Source organism: Balaenoptera borealis (assembly GCF_965194805.1).
Source record: "Balaenoptera borealis genome assembly, chromosome: 9".
NCBI lineage: Eukaryota > Metazoa > Chordata > Mammalia > Artiodactyla > Balaenopteridae > Balaenoptera > Balaenoptera borealis.
In genome coordinates, this window is record NC_138873.1 from 46,140,407 (window position 1) to 46,163,694 (window position 23,288).

Here is a 23,288-nt window from a genome sequence, read left to right on the forward strand (position 1 = left end):
CAAATGTAAAATAGATAGCTAGTGGGAAGCAGCCGCTTAGCACAGGGAGATCAGCTCCATGCTTTGTGACCACCTAGAGGGGTGGGGTAGGGAGGGTGGGAGGGAGGGAGACACAAGAGGGAGGAGATATGGGGATATATGTATATGTATAGCTGATTCACTGTTATAAAGCAGAAACTAACACACCATTGTAAAGCAATTATACTCCAATAAAGATGTTAAAAAAAAAAAGGCATATAAGACATAATTAACATTAAGTAACAGAATCTTTACACTGCTAACGGGGTAGCACAACTCTTCTATCATAAATGTTAACAACTTTACTATTTGAGTATAGTTTGGGGAACTATTTAGGAACATATTAAAATGTCGTTGTAATGCTGTTTGCCATAGCCTAAGTAAGTCAAGTCAATAAAAAAAAATCACAATAATTCTGAATGCACCTCAATATAAATAAGGTATTTATTATAGTATAAGTACTGGAGTCAGACAGAGCTGGCTGAATTAGAATCCCTGCTACATGGCTTGTTAGCTGTGGGATCTTGGACAGATTACTGAACTTGTCTAATTCTTAGTAATCTTATCTGTAATATGGTTATGGAAATAGCAGTTCTAGATTTCCCTATATCTAGGTTTGATAATATATGTAAAATGCCTAGCATAGAGTGTCATGCATAGTGAAGATTCAGCAAGTAGTAATTGATATCGCTGTTATCATCTTTAACATCACTGTAATATCATCAGCAATGGTTAAACATAATGGGTACATTATTCTCTCTATATCTATTTATCAATCTGTCTATATGTATGTGTGTATCTTGAATTGGTTGTTCTCCATTACAAAGCATAGGTCTTCTGGACTGTCTTACTGTTGAGAGAAGGGTCTGAAGAGAAGAAATATGTGTTTCAGAGTTAAGTGTGATTAAAATGTTACTGGATTTAAAGGCCTGCGTCAAGCACAGAAATTGAGAGGAGGGTTTTGGGACAGCTACTGCACAGTTTTTTCTTGCAAGGCCCAGCTATGTATGTTTACATAATTCTTTGAAAGATGTATCCTCTTATACAAATACAGTTAATGGGGAAGAACAAAAGGTTTGCTAAAAGCATTGACCTATTTATATTTATCTTCTTATACCACATGAGTTGAAGTATTAGGATGCACAGAAATTTCTTTCCTTTTATACTTCTATACCATATAGAGTTCATGGTTTAAAAAGCTATTTCCTAACTCTGATGATTAAATTTGAGTAACTTGATTTAAAAGTTTAATTTTATTCTTAGATTATTTTTCTGTAATGCATTTAATTCCGGTAGCCACCTGGCTATCCTCACTTTACAAACTTATAAAGCTTAAAACTATGTTCCTCCATGTTATTTTGTCCTAATGGATATACCTATTTACCTCTTTATCTTTGTAAAAATAATAAATGATAATAGCTAACATTTAATTAACATTTACTAATGTACCAAGCTTTGTACAGGTCTTAACACATTTCTTTCCCACAGTGCATTCAATAGGGTATGTGTCATTAGTATTTCCATTTCACAGATGAGGAAACTGAGGCCCAGAGATGTCCTCTAGCTAGAGGGGTGGAGCCATGATACAAACCCATGTCATCTGGCCCAGAGCCCACACTTACCCACACCAACAGACTTCTGAGTAGCAATTAGCCCCCAAGCACCTCCCTGTATTTCTGGGCCTTGAAACCCACGCCTTCCTATTTCCCTGTGTCCTCCCTGCAACAAAAGAGGGGTTTATCTTCAATAAAGTTTACTTTCCTGGCTTTGTCCTATCACACTATTTTCCTGTGTATGTACAACGGCCACAAAAGCAAAGAATGAGACCATATTAATTTTTAGTAAATGGTTGGATCTGTTTTTCAATCGATTTAAATTGGTTGCCAAGATCCTGCTAAATAGTTGCGTTTATGCTCTGTATGCAGTGGTAGGGAATTACCAGTCTATGCTAGTGGAATTTCTTCATCTGGTGAGCCAGCCGCCTGTGACCTGAACTTCCTAACTGCCTCACTTTTTCTGAGCTGAATGAAATAGTATAGGACCAAAGGGCACTGGGAAGGGGCTCTTCATCTCACGGACACAGTGTGCATAAGCAGAAAGTCTTACTATGGGGAGCTCCAGCGTTCCTGGGGGTCTGAAGGGTTCCTTCCTCCTAAGAATAGCTGGAAAAGGCCCGAGGACTGTTCCATGGGCCACCTGCCTGAGTACCTCTCAAGAGCAGGGATTGTGCCGGATTGTGTCCTTGTCACCTTTTTCTCCATGGTACTTGGCACATGGTATAAGGCGGGGAGACTCGGAGCTTCTTCCTTCAGGCATCTCAGAACCTGGAAAGCAGAGAGGTGAGGGATCCAGGCTGGAAAGACACAAGGAGGGAGGTGGAGGCAGAAAACAGGGCAGATAAGGGGGTGCGAGCGGGTGAAGGGCTGGCAGATGGATTGGTAGCTGGGGCGGTACTTATTTTCATTTCATTTTTATTCAGGTTATGGTTATATTCCTCTGTTCCCAAATCTAGCCTAGATGTGCAGTGAGCACTTAACCCTGATATCTGACTCTGTAAAATGAAGAACGTTATTGCCTACTGTCCTGGTAGCAGTATCTGGCACACCATACAATTTTAATAAGTATTAGCTATAATTATTATTTCTTGATTTTCTGCAGACAGAATTATGTTTTCTTAATCAAGTACTTATTTTTATACACCGTTTACTCTGAAATGGATGACTAGACAGTCAAAGGTTACTAGGCAGCGTTTAGTTTTGGAGTTTCCGAATTCTACAAATACTAGCATCCTTTAAATAAGGGACACCCAACTCTGTACTTACCTGAACAATAAGATCAAGAGTTTAAGAATTTTCTACTCTCTCACTTCGTCCCAGCTTCCCCTTCCCCTTTCCCGTGTCCTCAAGTGCATTCTCTACGTCTGCATCTTTATTCCTGTCCTAGGTTCAGCAGAAACTAACACAACATTGTAAAGCAATTATACTCCAATAAAGATGTTAAAAACAAACAAGCAAAAAAAAGTTTAAGAATTTTCATACACCATTTCTTTTTTTTAAATAAATTTATTTATTTTATTTATTTATTTTTGGCTGCATTGGGTCTTCATTGCTGCAAGCGCACGGGCTTTCTCTAGCTGCAGCGAGCAGGGCCTACTCTTCATTGCGGTTCACGGGCTTCTCATTGCGGTGGCTTCCCTTGTTGCAGAGCACGGGCTCCAAGCGCACAGCTTTCGGTAGTTGTGGTGCGCAGGCTCAGTATTTGTGGCGCACGGGCTTAGTTGCTCCACGGCATGTGGGATCTTGCCCGACCAGGGATCGAACCCGTGTCGCCTGCATCAGCCGGCGAATTCTTTACCGCTGCGCCACCAAGGAAGTCCCGCACACCATTACTTTCTTAATGTTACCTCTTCTCAAATACTTGCTGTTATTTTGCTCTCCTGTATTGGTAGCATCAACTGTCCAGATACCCAAGAAAAGTGAGAAACCAGGAAAAATAGTTAAAAGATCAGAGTAGGAACACAGGTAACTGGGGATCATCTTGTATTTTTCCTTCTCTTCCTCTAGTTTGTCACCAAGACATGACAGTGTTTCCCTTTGAACATCTACCTACTACCAGCCCCAATGCTCCTGCTTTAGTTTAGGCCATCAGAACTTCTCACCTGAATTACTGGCTTCCTTATTAGCTTCAGGTCTCCATCCTCTTCCATGCTTCTGAAATTTTTTCTGAATGCAAACCTGATCATGTAATTCCCCAGCTTAATAACCTGTAGCATCCTTTGCCTTCAGGGTAAAGTTCAAGCTAGCTCAACTTTCAAAGTCCTTACTGTTTCAGTGGCCCAGCCTGGGACTCATCTCCTGTCACTCAACCTGAGGTCCCTTCAATTGGGTGATTCCAAGCAAAGAATAGAGCGTGCTCTTTCACACTTTCAAGCCATTGTACATGCCGGCCCCTCTGCAAGCGGATTCTCTGCTTGTCTAACTTCTTGTCTTCCTCACTTCTTTTTGTTTTCTTACTCTTCTCCTTCTTTGTAGCCTATTCACCCCGCTCCAAGCCAGGATGGGTTAGCTTTCTGGTCCTCTATTATATGTAGTTTATTGAATTGTTGGTTTATTTGTTAATGAACCCCCAAAGTACATATACACATACTCGTCCTAACCCCCACCAGTGCCTGGGCCTGCACCTTCATCCCTCACCCAGCACAGGGCTGGGAAAGACATGCTGGTAGTTGTACATACTATAGTCTTTGTGCCAGGATGCCTTTGTTACTTAAAGTCGGCTCGAGGAGAAGGACATTTTTTGTTGTTGGAGAAGAGAGCTAAGTGGGTCTTAAAACCCAAGTCGGCAAAAGGGACCCTGATGCAGGAGGGGGTGTAGTGCAGAGAAAGGAACTGGAGATCTTTGTGAGTGTGTTGCCCTCTCAATGCTCATATGAGAAAACAAGGTCTATGTTCTCCCCACCCCTATCACCACCAGTCCACAAGTGGGAAGTATACCTCTGTCCCTGCTGTCTAAACACTTGCCACTGAGTGTCACCTGCCAGCTTCAACCAGCTGGTGTGAGCAGCAAGAAACAATATCATGACAGTAGTTCAAAATCATCACTCCTACATTCGGCCGCTAATTCATTGAACACCTACTATAATCCAGGAATATCATTTAGCTGATTCAAAAGACTGAGTTTGGCACATGACAGGCTATTCAAGATGCAGTGAAATTATGGTTGTAGGAACCCATAAAAGTCAGAAACTCTCAGAGGTTCCACCACTATCCATATATTTGTCTTCTCGGTTTTTTCCTTTGAATACTTTTTAAGGAGCTCAGTGGCCATTCAATGTATCCTCTCTTTGACTGAGATGCTGGTCACTCGGAATTTTTAACATTTTGGTTTTTTAGAACTATCTGGAATAACTCACATTTTCTCAGTAAAAGAGGTTAACATTTATGCCATGAAAAGGGAGAATTTATACCATTCCCCTCAGACCTTTCATCTCTTACCCAAAGAAGGAGTACTGGGAAAAAGAATACAAGTTAGAGTCTTTTGCCTACTGTATTTCAAAAATACACTTAGGTTGCTCTGCTTTTTTTCATTATTTTTCCATCTGGAAAGCTTTTTTTTTTTTTCCACCTGGGATGAACAACCGAATTATTAATTCTATTTAAATAATGTGCTGTATTCAGAAGAGTAGCTGCCAAATTTGTTGGGGCCTATAACAAGACAATTAATTATCCAGCAACACGAGGACTATTGAGTGTTGGATATAAAACAGATGGTGGGAGAAGAAGGATGAAGCAGTCAGGGTGCTGTGAGGGGTGTGATAAGTCTTTCAGGCTGTGTGGGGTAAAGCCACCTGTGCGCCAAGCCTCTCTCATACTCCCTGCTGTGCTTATTTTTCTCCATTGATACTTCCACCACTCCATCACTTCTGTCCTTGAGACTGCAGCTTCCCTGCCCCACTGCCACCACATTCATTTTAAATGTCAGGGGAAGTAAGGGGAGGTGAGGGCCAAAGGTCTGCTCCCCTTAGACCCTGGACACAATGCCAGCATCTGTGGCAGCCCCAGCACCTATCCCATGGAGCAAATCAGGCTGCCATTACCCTTGTCCTGACATTACTTTTAGTCCTGCAGATGTAGAGCTTTAAAGAGTTTGAGGTTCATTTCAGAATCAGTTAAGATAAATTAATATTACAAGCCAACACCATGCATTTTTTTTTTCATTCGCAGATTTCAAAGACCTAACCTAAAGTTTAAACATTTCCCCAGAGAAAACCTGGTTGAATAGCAGTGAAAAATGCTTACAAGAAACAGTTACTAGCCCCCCTCCCCCTGCCCACCTTTCACAGTGATCCTCCTCTGTGTCTAATCCAGTTTGTGAGAATTAGCAGGTACATTTATACTGAGCTCAATATTTGATAGTGGAGGTTACAGTGACTTCACCATTGACGCTTTTCTTATAGATTACCATCATGACACATTTTTAACTCTGTGAAAGTCATAGTACTTGTTGGTGTGACAAAGGTGGTGACATTTAGATTTCAGATATTAAAAAAAAGAAAAACTATGTAATTGCAAACTTCGTCACTCATGCACCAGAGAAATACAGGATAACCTAGTTAAGATAAAGTTACTCACAATAAAGTTACTCATTCATCATAAAAGAGTGAGTTTCTGATCTGAGGAAGTAAGCAGTCACCTTGCCTATTCCACCCTCTCAATATCAGGCCCATCTTTTATCATTTAAAGTAGAGCTCCCTAAAATAGATTACACTGACAAGTAGTAATTACTGACAGCTGCATTTAATTAGCAAAGCAGATTCCTGCTCATGACAATAAAGTATTATTACATGTTTAGCATTAGCAGTGGCAGTAAAAGAGGTGACTTTGCTAACACAGAACTAGAAGACCCGTTTTCTTTATTTAAAAACACACACAGAGTTTGGCTGGAATTGAGCTTATGCTACGTGGGAGTGTCTATGGTTACAAAAAGAAAGAAAAACATTAACTATAAAAGTGTTTTTTTGTTGTTGTTGTTGTTGTTTTAAACAGGCAGATTGTATAAGGAATAAGAAATAGTCCAGTGCCAAACATTGGTCCCTGGTCTGGAACTGTGTGTCATTTTTTTTGTGTCTGAGTCTGTGTGTACGTTTGGGGGGAGTGGGGGTCAGGGGTGGTGGAGGTGTTTGGGTGCCAAAGACAGAAACACAATTAACCATGTAAATTAGTAATTTCTGATTATATTGACACTCTGACTCTTCCCCTTTCCTTCCTTCCTTCCTCCCTTCCTTCCTTCCTTCCTTCTTTTCTTCCTTCCTCCCTTCTTTTTCTTCCTTCCTTCCTTCTTTTCTTCCTTCCTTCCTTCTTTTCTTCCTTCCTTCCTTCCCTCTTTCTTTTTTTGTGCTTTACCCTATATACAACTGTGACTTGTAGAGTACTTGAAAAGTATATGCAATCAAATTTAGGATTTTATATACATTCTAAATTTTAAAGTTAACTGCACTTTCCATCCATTCCTTCTTATAATATAAGCTTGTCCTGTCTCCCACTGCCCCTGTTACTCCCCCTCCCCTGCCCTGTCTTGCCCTCATCTGGTAATTTCTACTAAGCGTGAACATATAATGGTGGGATTCCAAACATCAAAATAGATGGTCAATAGTTTGAGCAACATGTACCACCTTCCTAACATCATCAAACCGCAGGGCATAGGTAGCTGCCGCTAACTTTAAGAAGGGCTGCGAAGAACGCTCAAACTAGCAGTCCTTGACTTACGTGACATTTGCTATTTTCATTACTTAAGTGTATGACTCGAGATATTTAAACAGATCAGCTTATTGCAGCATTATCAGTAGAATGTTAGTCCAAGAACCTAATATATTTTCTCACACTCACGGAACCCAATTCAAAAATATTTACTGGAGGTCTAAAATCTGAAGCAAAAAAATATGATGTTGCATGTCTGGAAGCTGTTTTCACTGAGAAAGCCTAGTGTGTTTTCACGATGCTGCTTTAAGTTATCTGGACGGCATTTATTTTTCAAGTTGTAAAAATAGACTCAGTATAATATACTACCATCTTTTAACTTGCCACTTATAAATGCTGTATCCATAAAAATCAACTTATGTATCCATGGTAATAAGAGGCAAGATGAATATGAATAAAGAAATCCTAAATTGATCCTCCGAAAAATTTCCATCATCAAACTGTTTAGCAGACTTGCTAAACGTCTTTTGGTTTTTTTTTTTCCTCTTTCCCACTCACCCTCTAGTGGACATAAGCTAAAGAACAAGGGGGCTTCCCAGGACAGCCTGAGCAAGGTAAACAGTGGAGATTCCACAAAGGATGTGGCCAACCCACTAGTTTGATACTTATCATTATTCACAAGGACAATATGACCACCAACTGAGTTCACAACCCCCCACTAGGCAGTGTACCATCTTCATTCTCAAATACTGATCATTCTAACAAGGGTACTTAGAAGAAAAAAAAAAAATCAGGAGCTTACCTGTATTTCAGGGAGATTTTACAAAAAGGAAATTCTAAGGAGCAGCATTTGTATGGATACTAAATATAAATATCTAAGACCATTTAAGAGTAATTTTGAATATTAAAGTACAAAGCTTCACTAAAACCCTAAATTTAAAGCCCTACTGAGTCTTATACTATATTGGTATTTAAGTCCTATTAAAAATAGAGGTTAATTTTTATTTTGTGCTTTAGAAACCAACCAAGAACAGAAGATTCTTCACCAAAAACAGTTTATAGGATTCAGGGACATTGACTAAAAAGTATTGTGATCATTGAAATTGGGTATGTTTGACAACTCAATGTTTCAACTATAAAACTTTCCAAAATTAGATCTATAAAATTGGAAACTCTGCCAGCAACTGCTCTAATTACTGTGCTAGTTCATAAATCAGTACTGAGTAATAAAGGCCCAAATATTCTCTTTTGAAAATGTCTTTGACTCTTAATATTGTCATTACTCAGAATTCCATTTTCAGTCATTAGGCAAATACTTGTTGAAGGCCTACTGTGTACTACGGAGACGAACGAAACACAGTCCTCTGGCTTCAAAGAGTCAGGTGAAAAAGTAAATTATAACTTTACAATAAAATAAGGATCCATTTATTTTCACTTCTCCCCTCCCACCAACTAGAATGTAAAATCCACTGAAAACAAGAATTTTTATCTACCAATATACCCTAAGTATGCTAAAATACCTGGCACATAGTAAGTGCTCAATAAATACTTGTTGAATAAAATCATAGTTATATGAGGTATTAAAGAAGAAGAGTAGAGGAACAGAGAAGAGGCTGGGAGGGAAAGGAGTAAGAAAGTATTTCCAGGAGGAGGTAAACTTTGAACTCAGTCTAGAAGCTCTAAATGGAAAATAATTTGAACAAAGCTTACAGAGGCCACATATACCTGCATAAAGCTGAGTGGGTTTGTTTGTTTTTTTTTTCTTTTTGTTTTGTTTTGTTTTCTTTTTGTCTTGAAACATGCCTTAACACTGAGTCAAAGAAGCACTACTTTGACAGCCAAAAATAGTATATAAGAAATTTGAGTCTTGGGATGCAGCAAAACTCCTCGAGACGCCTCTGTCCATCTCTATGTGTGTTTCACATACACAACAGCTATATCTAGAATATGCCTTCCTTCTCTACAAATGCTTAATGAAACTATCCTCCAATTCAGCCCACCTCAACGAAGGAACAACATTTTGATCATGTTTCTATCCCACTATATTTTTGAACCATTTACCTAATTTTTATCACCATTTGTCTATAATACACATTTTTAAACTGGAGCAGGCTTTGCTATGAAGCCTAGGCTACTTCGTGGTTTAAATAGGTTCTTATTTTAACCCTTGATCAATTATGCCTAGATAACTAACCCCATCAAGTTGACCTGTAGAAACCACTTGGGTCTCTGCCCAAAGCCAAATCTCCTACTACAGAGGAAGCATAAATCATCTGCAGATACTAAACCTAGCAGTCTGTTTATTCAGAGAGTGGGAGATTAGGCTGATGCATTCAAGGTTCATTTCCTACTATAAGGCAATCCAAAGAGTTTTTTTAAATCTTTGTTTAAATGTTTCTTTCTCCAGATTATTGGCCTGGAACCCAGTGTAGACATCTTCTGCATGTATAACTATCATTTCCTAGTTTGACAGTACTTCACTGACTAGCCATATGACTAAAGCTGTCCTATGTTATAATGTCCTTTAAGTTGGATGAGACATAATGTCAGCAATTGGAATCACTAGAAAGCATAAGAGTGGTGATCCCACAGACTGAAAGGAGGCTATAATGGGGGTTTGCTCAAGTCGGCAGTCCCATTCCTGGTCCATCTGAATGCACTTGACTATGTTGGCTGAAAGTCTTCTTTCAGAACATCACTGTATGAAGAGGCTATTGACAGACTTTGTGCATCCTGGCTGGAGAATGCAGAAGACATAAAAACAAGTCAGTAACTGACAAGTGACATTTAAAGTGCACAAAGATGTAGTTTACCATGAAATACCCTGTTTGTTTTTTTTTTAAGGGAATTTATTTTAATGGCAAATATCTGCAAAAAACTCAGGAGAATAAATCCTAGCCTACATAATGATTAAACAATTTGGGGGGAAGGGTGTTCATTTTTTAAAACTTGGAGTCAGAGCCATCTAACTAATGTTGCATCAGAACGTCTTAGGTCCACGGATTTTGTTCCATTGTACAGTGATTGAATGTCAAAAGCCATGTGTACATGATGAATAAAAGTGATGAGCTGAAACCATAAACCTGCCCATGTCAGAAACTACTTGTCCCTCCAGGGCCAAGTTAGAAATGAGAGTTTTCAGAAAAGATATTCAAGGCAACACAGGTGTTAACTCTCTTCACATGATCCAGAATCTTAGAAACTTTCCAATTTTTCGGATGCCCATGAGACATGGCAGCCCTGTTGTCTAAAAGGGAATGAGAATGGGTAAGCCTTTTCAAGCATTTACGTTTTATGTGCAATAATGGCTATAGCAGTGCACAGTACCTCTTCTGTTAGGTTATGTTTATCTCATGCAGACTCCTTCCTTTTTATTCCTCCTCTTGAATCTCAAACTCTCAGGAGCTAAGACCAAACACAAAGAAGTCAATTCCCATCCTCCAGCGCTCCTGCTGGAGTCTCCTCAGGATGTCTTTGTTAACCCTCACCTCGTGACACGAGCGTTCCTTCAAAGTAGCCTTCTAGATTTCTTTGGCCCTAAAGTTAAAACTGTGTTTTTCTTTTGAGAACTTTTGAAAATATCTTCTGTCCCAAAATTAAGATCAAAAGTACTGAAAGCTGTACTCCTTAACCCACCCCAGGCCAGCATAGCTTTATACCCTGGATAACTTTGTATACTTTAGCTTTCCATTCATTGAGAAGGAAAGTGTAAACTAAATATATAGAAATAATAAGATTTGCATTGACTGAGTTGCCATTGAATACCACATGCTATATTAGAGCCTTAACATGCACTGTTATTTTCTTCTTTTTTTCCAGCTTTATTGAGGTATAATTGACCAATAAAATTATAAGATAGTTACAGTACACAAGGTGATGTTTTGATGTACATATACATTGTGAAAGGATTTCCCGCCCCCCGCAAGTTAACTAACACATCTATCATCGCACATATTTACTTTTTAAAAAAATTTTTTACAATAGGTCCTTGTTGCTTATCGATTTTGAATATAACAGTGTGTAAATGTGAACCCAATGAGGTAGGTTCTCTTCAACTTTTATAGATGAGGAATTGCAGCTGAAGTTAAATTGCTCAAAGCCGAAAAGTTAGGAAGAAGTAGAGGTGGGAACTGAACTCCTGTCTTTCTGATTCCATAAATTCATGACTCCTGTCACCAGTCATGTTACCCACTGTAGGTTTTTCTGAGCATAAAATTTAAGTATTCCTGTACTATTGATACTCACCAACAGATTAATAATTTTACCTGTATCCCCCTGCACACACTTAATAGTCATCCGAACACGAGTCCTTGAATGCCTTAATAATTTTACATATCATCACATTTGTGCCAGGTAGTTTACATATGTTATCTTTCTCTAATCCCAATAACAGTCCTGCTTTAGTATTATTTTTTCCTTGTGGCTTCTAGGTAAAAGAGCTTCCCTTCATTCCAGTGTATGACTTTTTATCAAGTATGTTAGGAATGGGCTAGGTTGAGCTGAGGTAACAAAAGACCCCATTTCAATGGTTTCGCAACTCAAAGGCTCATTTCTCCCTCCCACCACATGTGCACTGCAAGTTGGAGGACTCTGCCACAAGGTGACCTGCTCTGTGCGAGCAGCGTCTGTGGGGAACATTGCTGATCTTGTGGCATAGGGAGGAGACATCACTGTGGAAGACATGCTAGCTGTCAAGACTTCCCTCTGGAAGTGACACAAGTCACTTGTATTTATTTTATTAATCGAATCAGTTCCTATGGCCAAGTCTGACATCAGTGAGGCCAAGAAAATACAGTTTTCTCCCAGGGAGGAGTAGCAAGTATTTGGAAGTTTAATACTGTCTATGACATTACATATACTCACCATATCTCGAAACTGTGGTATGTCTAGTCTCTTTAGTGGGCAAAAGTCAGAGAAACCTTCAGAGAGACTGGAAAGTATAGATAGCAAGAAGGGAACTACGCTGCAAGGAATTTTCTCAAGGGCTACCTTAGCAGCTTCAACAGAAATGACCTCCAGAATTCTTGTCCTTTCACAAGTAGTGTTTCTTCACGTCTCTTACTTTTGCTAAAATGGATTTTAGTCATTATCAAAAGGGAATTTGTATACTGCACTGTTGCCTTTTTGAATTTAGAGTATATATGTAGAATTTGGAACCACTTTCTCTGATGTCAGTTCTGCAGCTGGTTTTTTTTTTTTTAATGTGTTATGTGAGCAAATGTAGATTGTAACTATAAACACAGTGCAAGGAAAAAGCAGCCCCATCTGTCTCTTTCAAACTTGATTAGGGAAGGTTGTGCAGACCATATTTTTAGTATGGTCTTAAAATTAAGGTTAAGTTGCTTTGAAGGTAGTTGACGAGTATAGATTTATTCGTTTTCAGGGTTAAGATAAAACAAATTGAAAATATATATACATTCCCAAAGACACATTATGTTGCTCCTTTAAAACCACATTTATTTTTCCGTTGCATGGGAAATAACATTTGCAGGCATAGAGAGCTTTCCTCCTCTGACTTTGGTGACAGGAATTTTGAAATGGCTAACAATTCTATTACTTGTAGTTAATACTATTAACAAGAATTGAACATACTTTCAGGGAAAAGTCTGTATACTACCAAGCACTGTATAAATGAAAAAAATTATATTACACTAATCTAAATGGCATAGAGAAAAGTAAATTCCATAGTAACTGTAAGAAAAAAGTGGCTTTTCTGTTTGTTCTAAGTTGATTTTAATAATTAATCTGAAAGGCTTCTATCAAGTCACCACATTATTAAATTATTAAGTGACCAAAAAATACCGGACTAGCCTTATTTTTCTCCACTTCCCATTACCATGAGAAACAGACAAATGCCAAACAATCAGACAAATAGTCAGACTCTGAGTTAATTGAGAAAGACTCTGGGAAAAGCCATTAGTGGCTCTGATGAAGACAAATTTTAAAGGAAAAGAGAACAAGAAATTCCAAGTGGAAGAAGAATTATGAAACAACAAATAATTTTCGATATAGAGAGAGCAATAAACCCAAAGGTTAGAATGTTTCAGTTATAGCACAATAACAATAAGTGCTATGAGGGAAGAGCTATGCGGACATATGTATATGTATAACTGATTCACTTTGTTATAAAGCAGAAACTATAACACACCATTGTAAAGCAATTATACTCCAATAAAGATGTTAAAGAAAAAAAAATAAGTGCTATGTACTTTACATTTTTAATCTCCACAATGCTCCTGAGTGGGAGTGGTGAGTTCCACAGGAGGAAAAAAAAAAAAAAAAAGAAGAGGCTTATAGCAAGCAGTTGGCTAATTTGCCCTAAGTTTCAGTTTAGAACATCATGGAAACCAAAATTAATTAAATCCATTCATCTATTTATTCTTTCAACAAATATTTATTGAGTGTTTTCTAGACACCATTCTAAGTGCTGGAATACTGCAGTGAACAAGAGAGGAAAACCCTCCTGTCCTATGGGGCTGGTATTTCTCCAATATTCATGGTTTCCTATTTTGTTTTTGGAATGTTACGTTTTTTTCAAATAAAATATTATATGCCCTCCCCCATACATAAAGCAGACAAAAATAAAGATGCTCTGTTTAAGGTGAAGATAAGGAGCTGGGAACTTTACCCAATCAACACTTCCCTTGCCTCCTTCCTCATTTCACATATACCTACTTAGAGAGTCCCTACACCTTGAGATTGCTACCAGAACAGTGGAGATATCAGTGTGGGAACTGCAAATGGGTCCAGATGGTGAGAAAGTATGAATACTAGATTGAAAGAGTAACTTATGATGTAATTGAACTAGTACTGGAGTGAGGTTATCAGAGAGTGGCGAGCAGGAGAAATTTGAGGGGAATAACAGAAGACAAGAAAACTTCATAGGAGGCTGTTTACCTGAACTAATGATATGGTAGTGGGCACTGAGTAGATTCAGAAGGATTCAGAAGATATAATGAGTCAGCATTACGTCTGATGTCACACATTAAAGAGACATTGTAGATTTCAGGGCAGAATATGGGTTTTGGAATCAGAGAATCCAGGTACATAGTATGGCCTCAGTACTTACTTTATAGCTTTGGTCAAATTTCTAATTTGACCTGAGCCTCAATCTCCTTATCTGAAAAATGGGCATAATAAAACCTAATTGTGAGAATTAAAGATAATACATGTAAAATCCCAAGAACAATGTAGTCTTCTACAAAGTACCATCCCATCACCACCAATTTTTATAAGATTTTCTAGGGACTGTCTTATGTGTACTCAAGAACAAGTTCTATTATTATTTTTACCACTACCTCTCTAGTAAAGATTGGATGTAATAAAGAACTGATTAAACTTGATGTGGCATATATTATATATATATATATTATTATGAAGAAGGGTGAGAGAGAGAGATTCCGATTGGGATAATGGTGGAGCCATTGACAAAAAATAAGAATCAGGACTTACAGACATACTTACACAAATATACAAAGGAACTGAAGTATGTTTATTGCAATATTGTTCATAGTAGCAAAAGATGGAAAAACTTGTACGTCCATCAACAAGAACTGATGAAATAGGGACTTCCCTGGTGGCGCAGTGGTTAAGAATCCGCCTATCACTGCAGGGGACATGGGTTCAAGCCCTGGTCCGGGAAGATCCCACATGCTGTGGAGCAACTAAGCCCATGCGCCACAACTACTGAGCCTGCACTCTAGAGCCCGCGAGCCACAATTACTGAGCCCGCGAGCCACAACTACGGAAGCCCGTGCGCCTATAGCCTGTGCTCCACAACAAGAGAAGCCACCGCAATGAGAAGCACGCGCACTGCAATGCAGAGTAGCCCCCACTCACTGCAACTAGAGAAAGCCCACGTGTAGCAACAAAGACCCAACGCAGCCAAAAATAAATAAATAAAAAATAAATAAATTTATAAAAAAAAGAATTGATGAAATAAATTAAGATACACCTATACAGTGGAATACTAGTCGACAAAAAGAAAGAATGAAATAGAACTTAAAATAAAAATATGAGATGATTTTTAACATATTTTTAAATATAAAAGCAAGATGTGCACTCTCCAGAAAAATAACAGTAAGCTTTCCCACATGATATTTATATTCAGGGTACCAAAAAAAGAAAAAAATTGAATAAAAAATGATAAGATGATGTTGTTTTTTAACTAAGTCTTTTGAAGTGGCCTTCACAGAACATCAACATGGTCACAACTATGGATAGACTTGGAAATAGCAGTGACAGCTGGTGACCAGAGGCTATACTACATATGAATCAAATTTAGAGAAAACTTGAAGGTACAGATCATTCTCTTAAGCTATATTTTTCTGTGGCATCACTCCCAGCAGTAACATTTTTGAACCCAAAGGACACGAATTGATATAAATCACAAGTGTTGCATAATGGTGCATGCAAATTAAATAATACAAAAGAAATATATTAAGTTTAAGAAAATTAAACAGATTGAGTTCTCAGTTTCTCTGTGAGCTTGGAGTATATAACATCTTCAGAGACATACAAATATCACATTTAAAAGAAGCTGCATAAACATAAAATTAGATGCATATTTAAAATACATACTATGGATGGTTTTTGGTTTAGGGTTTTTTTTGCAAACAATTATAGCAAAGCAGAACAAAAACTTGCCAAGATGATAGGGAATACCTAAATCTTGTTTCTCCTTGGGCTGATAGGAGCTGATAAAAGCGGTGTTTTAGCCATTCTTGGTAAAAGATTATGAAGTTATAAAGAGCTAATAGGTACTGAGCATTTGCTGGGTCTAAGCATGGTACTGAGTGATTTACATAATAGTTAATTCCCCATAACAACTTGATGAGGTAAGTGCTTCTGTTTCCCCAAGTGGTTCATTACTTGCCCAAGGTCCCACAAGTAGTAAAAGGTTAAGTGGGCATTTGAACCCAGAGCTGCTGACACCAGAGCTCTTGTTTGTAACCAAGATGCTGAATGCTCTAAGCTTAGGGTGTAATCTACAGGAGGGAGATGGGATAGGATTCAGTTAGCTATACAGAGCTACAGGGAAAGCAACTCAAGAGAATGGATTTGGGTATAGAAACAGGAAATAATGTGTGCAGAGTGGTGGGCAGAATCTATGACTTGTATTTTACTGTTATAATTTTGTCCAGGATAGTTAGTTTATTATCAGATAGTTATTTTTTTTAAGTCTGTTTAAAGACTCTGAGAGATCCCGGGAATAGGTGAGAGAGGGAGAAAAAATAAAAATTTGACCAATCCAGTGATGAGTAGTTAGATAAATTATAAAAATAATCCACATGGATTTTGAAATCACTGAGGAAGAGATTGAAGTTGAGTTAAAGCATTGCTAAGAGTTTTTGAAAAAAATATACACTATGCTTTTGGCTAGTGTAGACCTTGCAGTTTTCCTAATTGGTCACCTTATATTATGGACAAGCCACGAAGCGGACAGCATGTAATTCACTCCCCAGGATGGGGAGCCATGAATGGTAAGGTGTTAAACGGTGGAGATTAATGAGCCTTGGCAGGTCAGGGTGTGGGGGGGCTTGGGTGGCATCTGCTTGCACGGCAGTGGGCTTAACTCTTGCCAGTTATATGTGTAAGAGCTCATAGTTCAGACTTTCAAGTGGAGAAAAGTTCACTTTATCTAATAAAGTATTCTTATTTGAGTATGTGCATTAACAGTGATGTTAATGAGGACATCCGATTTTCTGAATCTTGTTGGTGTGTACGCGTTTTCATATGTTTTGATGATATGGAACTCAGGTCACTAGCCGCTCTATCTAGTCAACCACTTTTCCCCATGACTTCCGCCCACGTTCCAGCCCACCCACAGACACCATCGTTACTCTGAGGTTCCTTCATAGTCCTTAGGACAACTCGGGAATATTTTACCTGTGTTGGTATCAGCCCCCAATTAAAACAAGCTCTCTTAGAACAGGCACCATGTCACTTTTGTTCCCAACTAGGTATTGTAGATGCCCAGTCTACCACTATAGGTACTCAATGAGTATTTGTTAAATGAACAGATGGATGCATGAAATGTCTTTCCCATTAAACCTGAATAATCAAAAACATTGTAATATACAATTCAAATCTCATATCCATAGATATTGCCCACAACCTAAAGAAAGAATATTTTTCTTATTGAGATTTTAAGACTGTTACAGAATTCCTTTGTATTTCTGTTAGCACTTTCAGTCTTAAGGAAGCTCAGTAACTGAGACTATATGCTTCTGTGTACTCCATGTCTGTTGAAGATTGCCCTTGTGAGTAATGCAGGAAGAAAAATTGACTTGAGGAAGAAGGGGGCACTTCTACATGAGAACGTAAGAGATCCTAAGGGCATTTTCCCCCAAGACTGACCTATAGAGTTTACAAAAAGGAAAATAAAATTATTTACATTCTCATGATACCATAGCTTTTACAGAGATATTGGACATAAATTCCCCATTTGACATTTTTACATCTTAAAGAAACCTAGAGTTGGGAAATTACTTGCACAAAGTCACTTCACTAATAATTGGAAAATCTAAGATGTTAAGTCAGATCTCTGAATCAAACTTCAGTGAGTTTCCCATTAAAACACCTAAAATAATTTGCTTTTATAAGGAAAATCTCATTTTATTTCCCAAACTAGCTAACATAGTGTAACTGCTATGTAATAATTTCATTGCCCTAGAACTAAAAAAAAAAATGAAAAAAAACAAAAACAAAAAGAATAGCAACTCATGATTCACAGTATCATCTCTTTCTTATAGGCTAATCTAAGCATATACGATAATCTAAAACATTTTTATCTTACCTAAAATATAGAAAAAATTTTCTTACCTTTAAAATCTTAGAAATAAAAACTAGTGCTGATAATTCAATGAACTTGCTCATCTAGGAAACTTTATTTTTTCTAGCAGCCTTAACTACAGAATACAAGTAATATTTATGGAAAATTTCTGTTAGCCCAATAATATAAATATTTGGTGTGTATAATGTGGATTACTCTTCCTCTGAGATCATTTGTTTTATTAGTTTTTTTTTTTCTTTTTGAATCAAGTTGTCACTTGAATACTTTTGGATGTATCTGGAATCATCTCCCTCATCTGCTCTCCATTTCTTGTCCCCTTGGAATTAAAAAATCATCAATTTGATTTCAGTGCTCATCTGATATGTGACAGAATAAACAATACTGGATGTGTTCCAGGCCCACATCACATTTAATGCCATCCCTCCTCCAACAGATGGCCAATGTGTGCTCATTTTATGAGTGTCCTTAGAATGGGGCTGCTTCCTGAATCATTGGTTTATTGCAACTGGTAGTGATATGGTTGGAAGAGTTACTTCCAAAAGCAGATGACATTATGGTATAATTTATACAAATAATTATATGTACACAAGCAAACTACTAAAATACAAAAAATAATTTCTATTGCCTTGAAAAAAGGCGGCGTTATGGAAGATCCTTGTTCACTGATGGCCTAGTTCACTTTATATAACAGTAAATTCAATAATTGTTGATAGAAAAAGTCACATGCCTGCTTCCATTTCTCTTAATGGCACTGCAGGGTTAGATTGCAGCATGAATGAAAAGATGGTATGTTTTCAAAACCTTGGCAGCCTGCGGTGACCTTCAGAAGAAATGAAATGCTCTGCTGGCTAGAGAAACAATTGAGCTGAAATCAGTGAGGCACAGAAAACTCAGAGATAGACTTCCCAAATTAAAAGCTGTTAGCAACAGCTCAGACAAGAAGAGGGAGAAAAGAATATTATTCTGCAAGGTGATTTTATGCAAAGATTTAAAAATGGGGGAGAAAACAAAGTTTAGTTAAGAGAAAATTTGTTTTTTTTAATCTCCTAAAGAGTTTAGTGTCTATATATTATCTAGACCATGAACATATCTAAGTCTATAACCTGTTAAAAAGCATGCAGAAAAATAAGTCAGAACTTTTCATAAAGCAGGGCATGAAAGAATTAGCAGTGGTCATAATATTTTACAATCAAATTGTTTTCTGTGTACCTCTAAGTCACAAAACAGTCAGTGGATCACATATTTGTAGAAGCCTTTTGACATGTTTATTCTGAAATACTAATACTAAATATGTTTACTAAATCTGTTGACGGCTAAGCTCTATTTGCAATTTTTTTCTATTTTATGAAAATAATTGAATGAAACAAGGTTTCTGGTACCTTGTTAAGAAACTAAAACGACCCCCTAAATATATGTCTAGGATACAGATCAGATAAAGCATAAGACTGAAAATATACCTCTTTCATATTTGTAAGGAATAAAGGGAGTTGTAGTGGACGATGAATAGAGAGATGTGCTATATTCTAATATTATGTGTGGCATTTCCATTAAAATGCTTATGCATAATGGTAAAATAGGTAGGAAATCTAACCGTGCTTGCATATTCTATACATGAGAATTTATATGCACAAATAAAAAAGCTTTTATGCCACAAATGCTCTATTGTTCATATGTTGCCCAAGTCACATAGTATAGTTATTAATTTTACATTAATATTTGTTGTTTTAATTACATTGGAACCAGAAATAGTGGGGAAAGGTAGAGGTATAATAACATAAAATTAATACTCTCTTAATTTTAATCTTACTAGAAAAAAATTACATTTCTAGAAAGTCTTACAATGCTCAGAAGCTTCAGTGTCGAACTTTTATTCATTTCTCTTCACAGTCAGTGACCTACATAATATCTATGCCAAGTCTTAAATCTAAAACTTCCGAGTGCTCAGCATAAATTAAAAAAATGAATATGTAAGCGTTCATGTTCTCCTACTGTTTATCTTTGAAGAAAACACATGTATATTAAAATTAAAAATGGAAAGGATATTCATAGAATTACTTTAGTGCTTCTTAATCTCTTTTGACTATATTCACTTGAAAATTTGCTGAAAATTTGGCCCTTTCTCTAGGGAAAAAAAAAGAGCATGCACACAAAAATTTCTACTGAATTTCAGAGGATTTGCCAACTCTCTCTGTGAATTTCCAGGGACTCCTTGGACCCATGAAAGCAAAAAGAAAGCTCACTTTATTTTTCCAGGAAATTACTCAAAATACTATATGTTATTCCCATTAAATTGAAAGGCATATGTATGGACTTAAACTTGTAAAATTGCTCTGTATCTTACTGTGACAAGGGTAGCTTGCTGAAACTGACCTATCTAATGTCTCAACTTAGGAATCAGTTATGTCTACCTCTAAAGGCAGTCGTTCTCAAACTGTGCTCTCTGGGCTAGCAACATCAGCATCACCTGAGAACTTGTTAGACATGCATATTCCTGGGGCATCACCTCTGACATGCTGAATCAGAAACTTAGGGTAAAACCTAACAAAATATTGTAAGAAGCTTCCAGGTGATTCTGATGCAAGGTAAAGGTTGTGAACCACTATCCTAACGAATTTTCTTATTTCGAATCCCCATAGCCAAGCATCTATTTTAAATTGCTTGATTGATACCTAATTTACATAAAATAAGATGCATTCATTTTTAAGTGTACATCTAGTGAGATCTGACAAATCTTTGTACCCATTTAACCACTACCACAATGAGGATATTGAATATTTTTTCCATCTCCCTAGGAAGTTCCCCCATGTACCTTTAGGTAATCCTTGTCACTTTCTACATAGTAAACTATTGATTTGATATTTATCACTGTTGATTAGTGTTGCCTGTCCTAAAACTTCACATAAGTGAAATTGTACAATTTGTGTTTGCTCTACATAATTAAAAAAAATCATCCAGGTTGCTGTATCAGTAGTTCATTTCTATTTATTGCTGAGTAATATTCCATTGTATGGATATACCACAGTTGTTTATCCATTCATCTGTTGTTGGCCACTTGGGTTGTTTCCAGTTTAGGATTATTGTGAATAAAGATATTATGAACATTCTTCTACAAGTCTTTTTGTGGACATGTTTTTATATTTCATGGGTAAATAAATACATAGGACTGGAATGTCCAGATCCCATGGTCAGTGTATGTTTAACCTTTTAAGACTGCCAAATGGTTTTCCAGCATGGTTGCATTCCCATCAGAAACATGTGAGAGTTTCAAGTGATTCCATCACATCCTCATCAGGAGTTAGTACTACTAGCTTTTTGTCTTTTTTTTTTTTTTAATGTTTGCCCTGCTAATGACTGTAAAGTGGTATCTCACTGTGGTTTTAAATTTAATTTCCTTGATGATTAATCTTGAACATTTTACCATGTGTTTATTGGGTATGAGTATCTTTTCTTTGATGAAGTGGATTCTTTTGGCCATTTTTAAGTGGGTTGATTTTCTTATTACACAGCTTTAAGAATTTTTTTTTTTTGCTTCTGGATACAAGTATTTGTCATAACAGGTATTAGAAATATATTCTTTCAATCTGTGGCTTACCCTTTTATTTTCTTAATGATATCTTTTGAAGACCAGAAGTTCTAATTTTGATGAAGTCCAATTTATCAATTTTATTTTCTTAAGTTTGTATTTATTGTGTCTAGTCTAAGAAATATTTGCCTACCTCAAGGGTCTTCTTGTTTTATTGTAGAAGTTTCATAATTTTAGCTTTTATATTTATAAATATAAATATTTTATATTTTTAATTTAGACCTAAAGTCTAAATATGTTTTGTGTATGGTGTGAGGTAAAGGTCAAGGTTCATTTTTTTTTTTACTTGGCTATCCAGTTGTTTCAGCATATTTGTTGAAACTTCTGACAAGCATCTGTTTTTAACTTTTAAATAGTTTACATTAGAGTTCTTTTAAAAGCTTGAGACTCTTATCCATTATTTTTAGATTTTGCTAGAGGTCCCATTAGATAATGTTAGTTTGCAAACATATTAACAAGAACTCCAAATATTCCTAGGCATTTAGTATTAGTCTGAATATTAGTTTGGCCCAAATACATAATCACAGAGATCAAATGGAAACATAGTCAAGATATCACTGTTTTCCTTAAGACATTGTAGATCTCTTTATGTCTTAGTAAATGAATATTAGAATCGTATAGGGTTATATTATTTGAAAGTTATACATCTTGGTTAACCACTTCCCTCAAAATAAACATATAAATGTTTTTGTTGTTGTTTTGGTTTTGATTTTTGTTATTATAAAATAGTGCTGTGATTAACAGCCTGGTATGTATAATTCTGCATTCTTGTCTGATTGTTTTAAATGGCAGTGTTTGCTTCAATGAATAGAATTGGGAGTTCTGTTTCTTTGCTTATTTGATGTATTTATTCTTGAGCCTGAGCACTTATCTTGATGACTGTGGTTGTATCAGAATAATTCAACCTACTGGACACTTTACAATCTGGAAGTGAATCAGAAAGTTGCCAAACTGTACTTATTTTTCCAGGGCATTTTGAAGACTTAAGTGCGTTTATATATGTGGAAATAAATGAAAAATTTATCAAACTTTCCTATCACTGAAAATTGTGGGGAATATAATCATATCACTAAATAAACATATATTCGACAGATATTTATTGTGTACAAGGCCTACTTAGATGGAAGTGGGCTGGGAGAAAAAAAATACATTTCCTGAGTGTCTAGGAGGAGAAAAATACTGGTGATTAAATAAAATGGTCTTTTCTACACAAGAAGTTTTTTAAATTGCTACCTTTTACAATACAACCGAATTTGAAAGCTTGAAATGCCATTTTAGGCCGAGTTCCTTACTCTAAAGTCGTTAAGTAACTTACAGATAAGCTAAATCATTTGATTTCTTATCTCTCAGAAAAAAAAAATCTAGAGTCCCAATTTTTTTTTTTTTTTTTTTTTATGCAACTGCCTCTCTCTGATCATTGGTATATAGTAAAGGCAGATTTCTCATTCATTTATTGAGTAACATAATAGATGTTGTACTGAGTACCCCGGAGGAGCTTGCCACCTGTCTGGGAATTTAAAACTTGAAACATATTTTAGATATAAGAATGTTAGTCTGCAATGAAATCTAAGTCTTCTGTAAAGACCGTGACTTTAATATTTTTTTCCCGCCATTCTGTCATAGATTCATTGCTTGCTTGTCTAATGTAATATATGAGAGGGAACAGGTTCACTGCCATCTTCCATTGGCTCATAGG

General features: G+C 36.8%; 1 protein-coding gene and 1 long non-coding RNA gene across 3 annotated transcripts in view; one reads left to right on the forward strand and one right to left on the reverse strand.

The window, feature by feature from the left end:
* Positions 1–23,288, reverse strand: part of LOC309634636 — a 162,828-nt gene that overhangs the window by 103,116 nt on the left and 36,424 nt on the right. Inside the window, exon 2 of the long non-coding RNA XR_014248268.1 lies at positions 1–23,288. This exon is cut by the window's right edge and continues 26,100 nt beyond it. This is a non-coding gene — a long non-coding RNA (uncharacterized lncRNA).
* HS3ST5 (heparan sulfate-glucosamine 3-sulfotransferase 5) overlaps positions 1–23,288 on the forward strand; it is a 276,665-nt gene that overhangs the window by 5,980 nt on the left and 247,397 nt on the right. The window lies entirely within an intron of this gene.